Here is a 10,385-nt window from a genome sequence, read left to right on the forward strand (position 1 = left end):
GAATATCGCAACACCTACACATACAAATCCTTCACACACACCCTACATGGAAAAACAGGATGCAAGCCACACCCCAAAGCCTCAAACCCCACCCATTCCAGCACCCCTTTAACGACACCCCAAAAAGTCCACAGACTAACCCCCAGAGACAAAACCCTCCCGACCAGTCAAAGCTCCTACATTGTATCATCCTTGGATCACGGGGCTGATGGGACATTATCCGTGGTTCTGGTCCCTGGTAACTCGTGGAGCAGATGATGGGGACAAACTCCGCAGAGCCCGCGCTACAGGCACACAGTGAGCAGCAGTGCACAGAGCGCCCACATCTGGACTTCCCCTCCAGCAGTTTTATTTCCACTACTTTACATGAAGTTTACACAGCAAGTCAGGAGGTTGGGGGTGGGGGGAGGATGCTGCACGGCGGGAAGGGGGAGGATGCACCCTGACACCACAGAAATCCCCTCATTACACCTGCTGCAGGACAGTAACCCAACCCTCAACATCAAAAAATATGAGGATACTGCAAGACTAAAGCCCCCAACAGAACATGCAAAACTGAAAAAAATAGAAGCAGAAAAAATGTAAAGACTGTGCAAAAGGAAGAAAGAAACAGAAAGGTCATGAAAACACAAAAAAGAGAAGTAATGTGGTAGTAGTTATATCCATATACATAAGAGCAGTGTTATAGTACTTATATTCTTGTACATAGGAGGTAGTATTATAGTAGTTATATTCTTGTACATAGGAGGTAGTATTATAGTAGTTATATTCTTGTACATAGGAGCAGTATTATAGTAGGTATATTCTTGTACATAGGAGTAGTATTATAGTAGTTATATTCTTGTACATAGGAGTAGTATTATAGTAGTTATATTCTTGTACATAGGAGCAGTATTATAGTAGTTATATTCTTGTACATAGGAGTAGTATTATAGTAGTTATATTCTTGTACATAGAAGTAGTATTATAGTAGTTATATTCTTGTACATAGGAGCAGTATTATAGTAGTTATATTCTTGTACATAGGAGTAGTATTATAGTAGTTATATTCTTGTACATAGGAGCAGTATTATAGTAGTTATATTCTTGTATATAGGAGTAGTATTATAGTAGTTATATTCTTGTACATAGGAGTAGTATTATAGTAGTTATATTCTTGTACATGGGAGGTAGTATTATAGTAGTTATATTCTTGTACATAGGAGCAGGATTATAGTAGTTATATTCTTGTACATATGAGGTAGTATTATAGTAGTTATATTCTTGTACATAGGAGCAGTATTATAGTAGATATATTCTTCTACATAGTAGTAGTATTATAGTAGTTATATTCTTGTACATAGGAGTAGTATTATAGTAGTTATATTCTTGTATATAGGAGTAGTATTATAGTAGTTATATTCTTGTACATAGGAGTAGTATTATAGTAGTTATATTCTTGTATATAGGAGCAGTATTATAGTAGATATATTCTTGTACATAGGAGCAGTATTATAGTAGTTATATTCTTGTACATAGGAGCAGTATTATAGTAGTTATATTCTTGTACATAGGAGCAGTATTATAGTAGTTATATTCTTGTACATAGGAGTAGTATTATAGTAGTTATATTCTTGTACACAGGAGCAGTATTATAGTAGTTATATTCTTGTACATAGGAGTAGTATTATAGTAGTTATATTCTTGTACATAGGAGCAGTATTATAGTAGTTATATTCTTGTACATAGTAGTAGTATTATAGTAGTTATATTCTTGTACACAGGAGTAGTAGTAGTTATATTCTTGTACATAGGAGCAGTATTATAGTAGTTATATTCTTGTACATAGGAGTAGTATTATAGTAGTTATATTCTTGTACACAGGAGCAGTATTATAGTAGTTATATTCTTGTACATAGGGGCAGTATTATAGTAGATATATTCTTGTACATAGGAGTAGTATTATAGTAGTTATATTCTTCTACATAGTAGTAGTATTATAGTAGTTATATTCTTGTACATAGGAGTAGTATTATAGTAGTTATATTCTTGTACATAGGAGCAGTATTATAGTAGTTATATTCTTGTACATAGCAGTATTATAATAGTTATATTCTTGTACATAGGAGCAGTATTATAGTAGTTATATTCTTGTACACAGGAGCAGTATTATAGTAGTTATATTCTTGTACATAGGGGCAGTATTATAGTAGATATATTCTTGTACATAGGAGTAGTATTATAGTAGTTATATTCTTCTACATAGTAGTAGTATTATAGTAGTTATATTCTTGTACATAGGAGTAGTATTATAGTAGTTATATTCTTGTACATAGGAGTAGTATTATAGTAGTTATATTCTTGTACATAGGAGCAGTATTATAGTAGTTATATTCTTGTACATAGCAGTATTATAATAGTTATATTCTTGTACATAGGAGCAGTATTTTAGTAGTTATATTCTTGTACATAGGAGCAGTATTATAGTAGATATATTCTTCTACATAGTAGTAGTATTATAGTAGTTATATTCTTGTACATAGGAGTAGTATTATAGTAGTTATATTCTTGTATATAGGAGCAGTATTATAGTAGATATATTCTTGTACATAGGAGCAGTATTATAGTAGTTATATTCTTGTACATAGGAGCAGTATTATAGTAGTTATATTCTTGTACATAGGAGCAGTATTATAGTAGTTATATTCTTAGAAAAAGATATAAAGTAGCTCACCCTTGTAGTCGTTCAAATGATGATTGTTGGTGCACGACCCTATTCTCCTTGACTCATTGGAGTAAATAAATGGAAGTATAATCTTGTCAAACCGAAGGTTCGATATAAGGGTCCGCGACTCACAGCTTGTAAAAACTTTTCTTTTTATTTCATCCTTTTAAAATTTCTGTTTGCCACCATAGGCTGAAGTATACATTTAAACACAAAAAAACATAGTGTAGACAAGGTAGACACTGGACATGGTGAGTTAAAAACCGCTAGAAAACTGACGCGTTTCGGGACTATTGAGGCGTCCCTTACTCATAGTGAAACTAGCTAGTTATATTCTTGTATATAGGAGTAGTATTATAGTAGTTATATTCTTGTACATAGGAGTAGTATTATAGTAGTTATATTCTTGTATATAGGAGCAGTATTATAGTAGATATATTCTTGTACATAGGAGCAGTATTATAGTAGTTATATTCTTGTACATAGGAGCAGTATTATAGTAGTTATATTCTTGTACATAGGAGCAGTATTATAGTAGTTATATTCTTGTACATAGGAGTAGTATTATAGTAGTTATATTCTTGTACACAGGAGCAGTATTATAGTAGTTATATTCTTGTACATAGGAGTAGTATTATAGTAGTTATATTCTTGTACACAGGAGCAGTATTATAGTAGTTATATTCTTGTACATAGTAGTAGTATTATAGTAGTTATATTCTTGTACACAGGAGTAGTAGTAGTTATATTCTTGTACATAGGAGCAGTATTATAGTAGTTATATTCTTGTACATAGGAGTAGTATTATAGTAGTTATATTCTTGTACACAGGAGCAGTATTATAGTAGTTATATTCTTGTACATAGGGGCAGTATTATAGTAGATATATTCTTGTACACAGGAGCAGTATTATAGTAGTTATATTCTTGTACATAGGAGCAGTATTATAGTAGATATATTCTTGTACATAGGAGTAGTATTATAGTAGTTATATTCTTGTACATAGTAGTAGTATTATAGTAGTTATATTCTTGTACATAGGAGTAGTATTATAGTAGTTATATTCTTGTATATAGGAGTAGTATTATAGTAGTTATATTCTTGTACATAGGAGCAGAATTATAGTAGTTATATTCTTGTACATAGTAGTAGTATTATAGTAGTTATATTCTTGTACACAGGAGTAGTAGTAGTTATATTCTTGTACATAGGAGCAGTATTATAGTAGTTATATTCTTGTACATAGGAGTAGTATTATAGTAGTTATATTCTTGTACACAGGAGCAGTATTATAGTAGTTATATTCTTGTACATAGGGGCAGTATTATAGTAGTTATATTCTTGTACATAGGAGCAGTATTATAGTAGTTATATTCTTGTACACAGGAGCAGTATTATAGTAGTTATATTCTTGTACACAGGAGTAGTAGTAGTTATATTCTTGTACATAGGAGCAGTATTATAGTAGTTATATTCTTGTACATAGGAGTAGTATTATAGTAGTTATATTCTTGTACACAGGAGCAGTATTATAGTAGTTATATTCTTGTACATAGGAGTAGTATTATAGTAGTTATATTCTTCTACATAGGAGTAGTACTATAGTAGTTACAGTCCTATGAAAAAGTTTGGGCACCCCTATTAATTTTTAGTTCTAAATATTTTGGTGTTTGCAGCAGCCATTTCAGTTTGATATATCTAATAACTGATGGACACAGTAATATTTCAGGATTGAAATGAGGTTTATTGTACTAACAGAAAATGCGCAATATGCATTAAACCAAAATTTGACCGGTGCAAAAATATGGGCACCTCAACAGAAAAGTGACATTAATATTTAGTACATCCTCCTTTTGCAAAGATAACAGCCTCTAGTCGCTTCCTGTAGCTTTTAATCAGTTCCTGGATGAAGGTATTTTGGACCATTTCTTTCTACAAAACAATTCAAGTTCAGTTAAGTTTGATGGTCGCCGAACATGGACAGCCCGCTCTCAAATGATCTGAAAACAAAGATTGTTCAACATAGTTGTTCAGGGGAAGGATACAAAAAGTTGTCTCAGAGATTTAACCTGTCAGTTTCCACTGTGAGGAACATAGTAAGGAAATGGAAGACCACAGGGACAGTTCTTGTTAAGCCCAGAAGTGGCAGGCCAAGAAAAATATCAGAAAGGCAGAGAAGAAGAATGGTGAGAACAGTCAAGGACAATCCACAGACCACCTCCAAAGAGCTGCAGCATCATCTTGCTGCAGATGGTGTCACTGTGCATCGGTCAACTATACAGCGCACTTTGCACAAATAGAAGCTGTATGGGAGAGTGATGAGAAAGAAGCCGTTTCTGCACGTACGCCACAAATAGAGTTGCCTGAGGTATGAAAAAGCACATTTGGACAAGGCAGCTTCATTTTGGAAACAAAAATTGAGTTGTTTGGTTATAAAAAAAGGCGTTATGCATGGCGTCCAAAAAGAAACAGCATTCCAAGAAAAACACATGCTACCCACTGTAAAATTTGGTGGAGGTTCCATCATGCTTTGGGGCTGTGGGGCCAATGCCGGCATCGGGAATCTTGTTAAAGTTGAGGGTCGCATGGATTCCACTCAGTATCAGAAGATTCTTGAGAATAATGTTCAAGAATCAGTGACGAAGTTGAAGTTACGCCGGGGATGGATATTTCAGCAAGACGATCCAAAACACCGCTCCAAATCCTCAGGCATTCATGCAGAGGAACAATTACAATGTTCTGGAATGGCCATCCCAGTCCCCAGACCTGAATATCATTGAACATCTGTGGGAAGATTTGAAGCGGGCTGTCCATGCTCGGCGACCATCAAACTTAACTGAACTCGAATTGTTTGTCCAAAATACCTTTATCCAGGATCCAGGAACTGATTAAAAGCTACAGGAAGCGACTAGAGGCTGTTATCTTTGCAAAAGGAGGATCTACTAAATATTAATGTCACTTTTCTGTTGAGGTGCCCATACTTTTGCACCGGTCAAATTTTGGTTTAATGCATATTGCACATTTTCTGTTAGTACAATAAACCTCATTTCAATCCTGAAATATTACTGTGTCCATCAGTTATTAGATATATCAAACTGAAATGGCTGTTGCAAATACCAAAATATTTAGAACTAAAAATGATTAAGATTAATAGGGGTGCCCAAACTTTTTCATAGGACTGTATATTCTTGTACATAGAAGTAGTATTATAGTAGTTATTATCTTGTACATAGCAGGTAGTATTATAGTAGTTATATTCTTGTACACAGGAGTAGTATTATAGTAGTTATATTCTTGTACATAGAAGTAGTATTATAGTAGTTATATTCTTGTACATAGGAGCAGTATTATAGTAGTTATATTCTTGTACATAGGAGTAGTATTATAGTAGTTATATTCTTGTACATAGGAGCAGTATTATAGTAGTTGTATTCTTGTACATAGGAGGTAGTATTATAGTAGTTATATTCTTGTACATAGCAGCAGTATTATAGTAGTTATATTGTTGTACATAGGAGTAGTATTATAGTAGTTATATTCTTGTACATAGGAGCAGTATTATAGTAGTTATATTCTTGTACATAGGAGCAGTACTATAGTAGTTATATTCTTGTACATAGGAGCAGGATTATAGTAGTTATATTCTTGTACATAGGAGTAGTATTATAGTAATTATATTCTTCTACATAGGAGTAGTATTATAGTAGTTATATTCTTGTACATAGAAGTAGTATTATAGTAGTTATATTCTTGTACATAGGAGCAGTATTATAGTAGTTATATTCTTGTACATAGGAGGTAGTATTATAGTAGTTATATTCTTGTACATAGGAGCAGTATTATAGTAGTTATATTCTTGTACATAGGAGTAGTATTATAGTAGTTATATTCTTGTACATAGGAGTAGTATTATAGTAGTTATATTCTTGTACATAGGAGGTAGTATTATAGTAGTTATATTCTTGTACATAGGAGCAGGATTATAGTAGTTATATTCTTGTACATAGGAGCAGGATTATAGTAGTTATATTCTTGTACATAGGAGCAGTATTATAGTAGTTATATTCTTGTACATAGCAGTATTATAGTAGTTATATTCTTGTACATAGGAGTAGTATTATAGTAGTTATATTCTTGTACATAGGAGCAGTATTATAGTAGTTATATTCTTGTACACAGGAGCAGTAGTAGTTATATTCTTGTACATAGGAATAGTATTATAGTAGTTATATTCTTGTACATAGGAGTAGTATTATAGTAGTTATATTCTTATACTGTATATAGGAGTAGCATTATAGTAGTTATATTCTTGCATCATCCTTGGATCACAGGGCTGTTGTGTCATTGTCCATGGTTCTGATCCCTGGCAACTCGTAGAGCCAATCATGGGGGCAAACTCGGTAGAGTTTGCACTACAGGCACACATGGAGCAATGACACGGTCAGGAAAATAATATAAACCACTCTGTGGACAATAATAGATTAATCTGCTCTATTGCAAACCAGACTTAGATAACTGATCATTGTCTGTCTGTATTACCGCAGCAGTTTGGCTCTTACAGCGCATTCTTCCTCACTCCTATCTATGATTTCTATCACTAATCTGCCTCTAATTTATCAAGTCTGACTAAGCTTTGTTCTACTTCTCCTACTCCTAAACTTCTATAGCTCCGTTACACATTATGCTGAACTAAGGGCTGTGTATTGCTGATGAAAATGGATTGATTGCTTTGGATCATGCAGTGATTTATAACACATCCATCCCCTACTTCCACCATTACTGATATGCCTCTTGTTTGAGCCAAAACAGTCTTATATGCGGTCTATGACATCAACACCCACTGCTGACTATTGGCTGAGACGTTGTCAGCTGATGCCAGAACGTCACACACTGACTCACAGACATGTCCCTCTTCTGTATTTTAACCTCCCAATATATTTCACGGGAGCCATTTTAGTTTCTTTGAGATAAATCTCCATTTATTTGGTTTTATTAAAAACCAAACAATTTGGAATATTCAGGTTGCAGCGGACTCTGAACAATTCGTCCATCTCTAATAAAGATGCTTTGTCTCTATTGAGGTTTTCCTAGGAACAGAACTGACTATGTGTGTGATACCTGCGGCATCCAGACCAAGCATAGGCTTCTGACCAGGGGGTTTAGACTGGCCCCTGCATCAAGGGCCTCAGAGCTTTTGCTTGTGATTGGTTGGATTAGTGGATTTGGAACAGCACCTGGCACAGGAGGAGAATGAGCAGCAGTGAAGCTGATGCTTGTTCTCCTATAGGGACAGATTATATCTGGATAAGAGTCACCTGTTTATCTGAAGATATTAGTCATCCATGTAGAGCAGCAGTCAGCATCATCTCTCGCCAGGAAGATGAAGGAAGTGACCAGAAGGAGGAGACGACAAGAACGCAGGAGGGTATTGATCTGAAGCTAAAAACAGCAGAGCACAAACCCTGCAAGAATGAAAAGCAAAAGCAGTGGCCAGATGGGGTTAGAACCTGCAACAACAATGATGGAAACCATCAGTAAGCAGTGCAAGAACAGAAGCTTGGTCACATAGATGCAGTGACACTGGCCATACATGGCACAAATTTGATTGAAGTTCTGAATTGTCTGACAATAAACTGATCAGTGGCGCAGGAAAATGTGTCGTGGTTGGACACATACGTACAAGTAATACAATGACATGAGGAGTTACTATTTTGTGCAACTTTTTCTCCTTTCAACTGACCTCAATCCATTTGTTGCCGACTTGATCCTCATTGATCGATCAGCAACATCATAGACGACTTTCATCTCATGTGTATGGCCGGCTTTGCACTCTCGTCTGGGAGAAACCAACTGTCTGATGATTGATGGTCTGGCTCAGCAATCCAATTATCACCACGTGAACGATTTTGAATCATATTGTTTATTGTATTAATTTTTGGTTATTTTTTATTATTCCTAATCCTCGACTATGACAAATAGCGCTAAGCCTGCCCCCTGCTGGACACTCACTGCACATACAAGTAACGTCTCCCCAGCGTACAGCAGCGTTTCCGTAATATATAGCTTTCATTTCGGACCTGGACTGCCTTAGATCTCTGCAGGTTCCTGTGCTATCTGGATCCTTCAGTAGATCTCTGCTGGACCCTGTGATCTCTCAATCCATCAGTAGAAGATCTCTGCAGGTTCCTTTAGTATCTGGATCTGTCAGTAGTAGATCTCAGCAGGTCCCCTGTGGTATCTGCGTCAGTAGTAGATCTCTGCAGGGTCCTGTGGTATCTGGATCTGTCAGTAGTAGATCTCTGCAGGTTCCTGTAGTATCTGGATCTGTCAGTAGTAGATCTCAGCAGGTCCCCTGTGGTATCTGCGTCAGTAGTAGATCTCTGCAGGGTCCTGTGGTATCTGGATCTGTCAGTAATAGATCTCAGCAGGGTCCTGTGGTATCTGGATCTGTCAGTAGTAGATCTCAGCAGGTCCCCTGTGGTATCTGCGTCAGTAGTAGATCTCTGCAGGGTCCTGTGGTATCTGGATCTGTCAGTAGTAGATCTCAGCAGGTCCCCTGTGGTATCTGCGTCAGTAGTAGATCTCTGCAGGGTCCTGTGGTATCTGGATCTGTCAGTAATAGATCTCAGCAGGGTCCTGTGGTATCTGGATCTGTCAGTAGTAGATCTCTGCAGGGTCCTGTGGTATCTGGATCTGTCAGTAGTAGATCCTGCCAGTCTTGTACATTGCTCGCTGCAGCTTCCATGCATCAGATTCTATTTCACACATGATTGATCAAATTGAGATCTGGGAACTTGGCCCCGTCTTCATCTCTCTGCCATCTTGCTCATTATCCTGCTGATAGAGGACATTGCTATCAAGGGCCAATGCTGCCATGAAGGGGGTACTTGGACTACATCGCGCCATATCCACATGATACTAAAATATAAGGTTTCCAGTAGAACGTTGTCCAGAGCATCACCCTCGTCTTTTCCCCATAGGATCCCCTGCTGTTACCTCTTCCCCAGATAAAATGATCCATCAGAACATGCAACGTCTTCCATTGCTCCATAGTGGTGATGCTCATGTGGCCATTGCAGTGGTGAGGAGGAGGAGGATGGATCTGCGTTACCTTCTGAAAGACTTTGGAGGAGATTTTCTTAACAAGATGAGTGATCACCAATAAGTAAGATCGGAGATCGGCTCCACTGCTATGGGGCCTGCAACTCTTCTCGAATGCTCCGTTTTGGCTAAATCTCTATTTTCTGGATCTCTACTTGCTGAAAGTGAATAGAACCTGCTTGTTCAGACCCAGAGGACGGAAACCCATCCTGACCTGGTCTTGCTTGTACAGCAGAGGGTTTGTCACAATGTATTGTCACCTATCACACTGAAGTGCTGTATCCACATCTGTCTGAGCCAGATATCTCCCCTGGCTGGAGGAAGTTTCTGTAGAAGGACTTGCATTATTCTGGCATATAACTTATTGAAGATAATTCCGCCATTGCTCCTTGGTGTCTTAGATTGACATTGCTAACCTTGCAGCAGAACATCTTCAGTCTGCCGCTCGGACGGTCACAATTTCTTAATCGTTTAACTGTTCTATGATGAGAGCAAAACTCATAAAAATATAATGATATCGCTCCCTGATTTGGATGTAGTCATAGTCATGTGGTGTTTTTTTCCAGCATGAGTTTTTTTT

The 10,385-nt window shown here is 36.6% G+C and overlaps 1 protein-coding gene across 1 annotated transcript in view; it reads left to right on the top strand.

The window, feature by feature from the left end:
* The window catches only part of BRWD3 (bromodomain and WD repeat domain containing 3), a 356,261-nt gene that overhangs the window by 231,826 nt on the left and 114,050 nt on the right, over positions 1-10,385 (top strand). The gene's annotated exons all lie outside the window — the stretch shown is intronic.

Source organism: Leptodactylus fuscus, chromosome 11, assembly GCF_031893055.1.
Source record: "Leptodactylus fuscus isolate aLepFus1 chromosome 11, aLepFus1.hap2, whole genome shotgun sequence".
NCBI lineage: Eukaryota > Metazoa > Chordata > Amphibia > Anura > Leptodactylidae > Leptodactylus > Leptodactylus fuscus.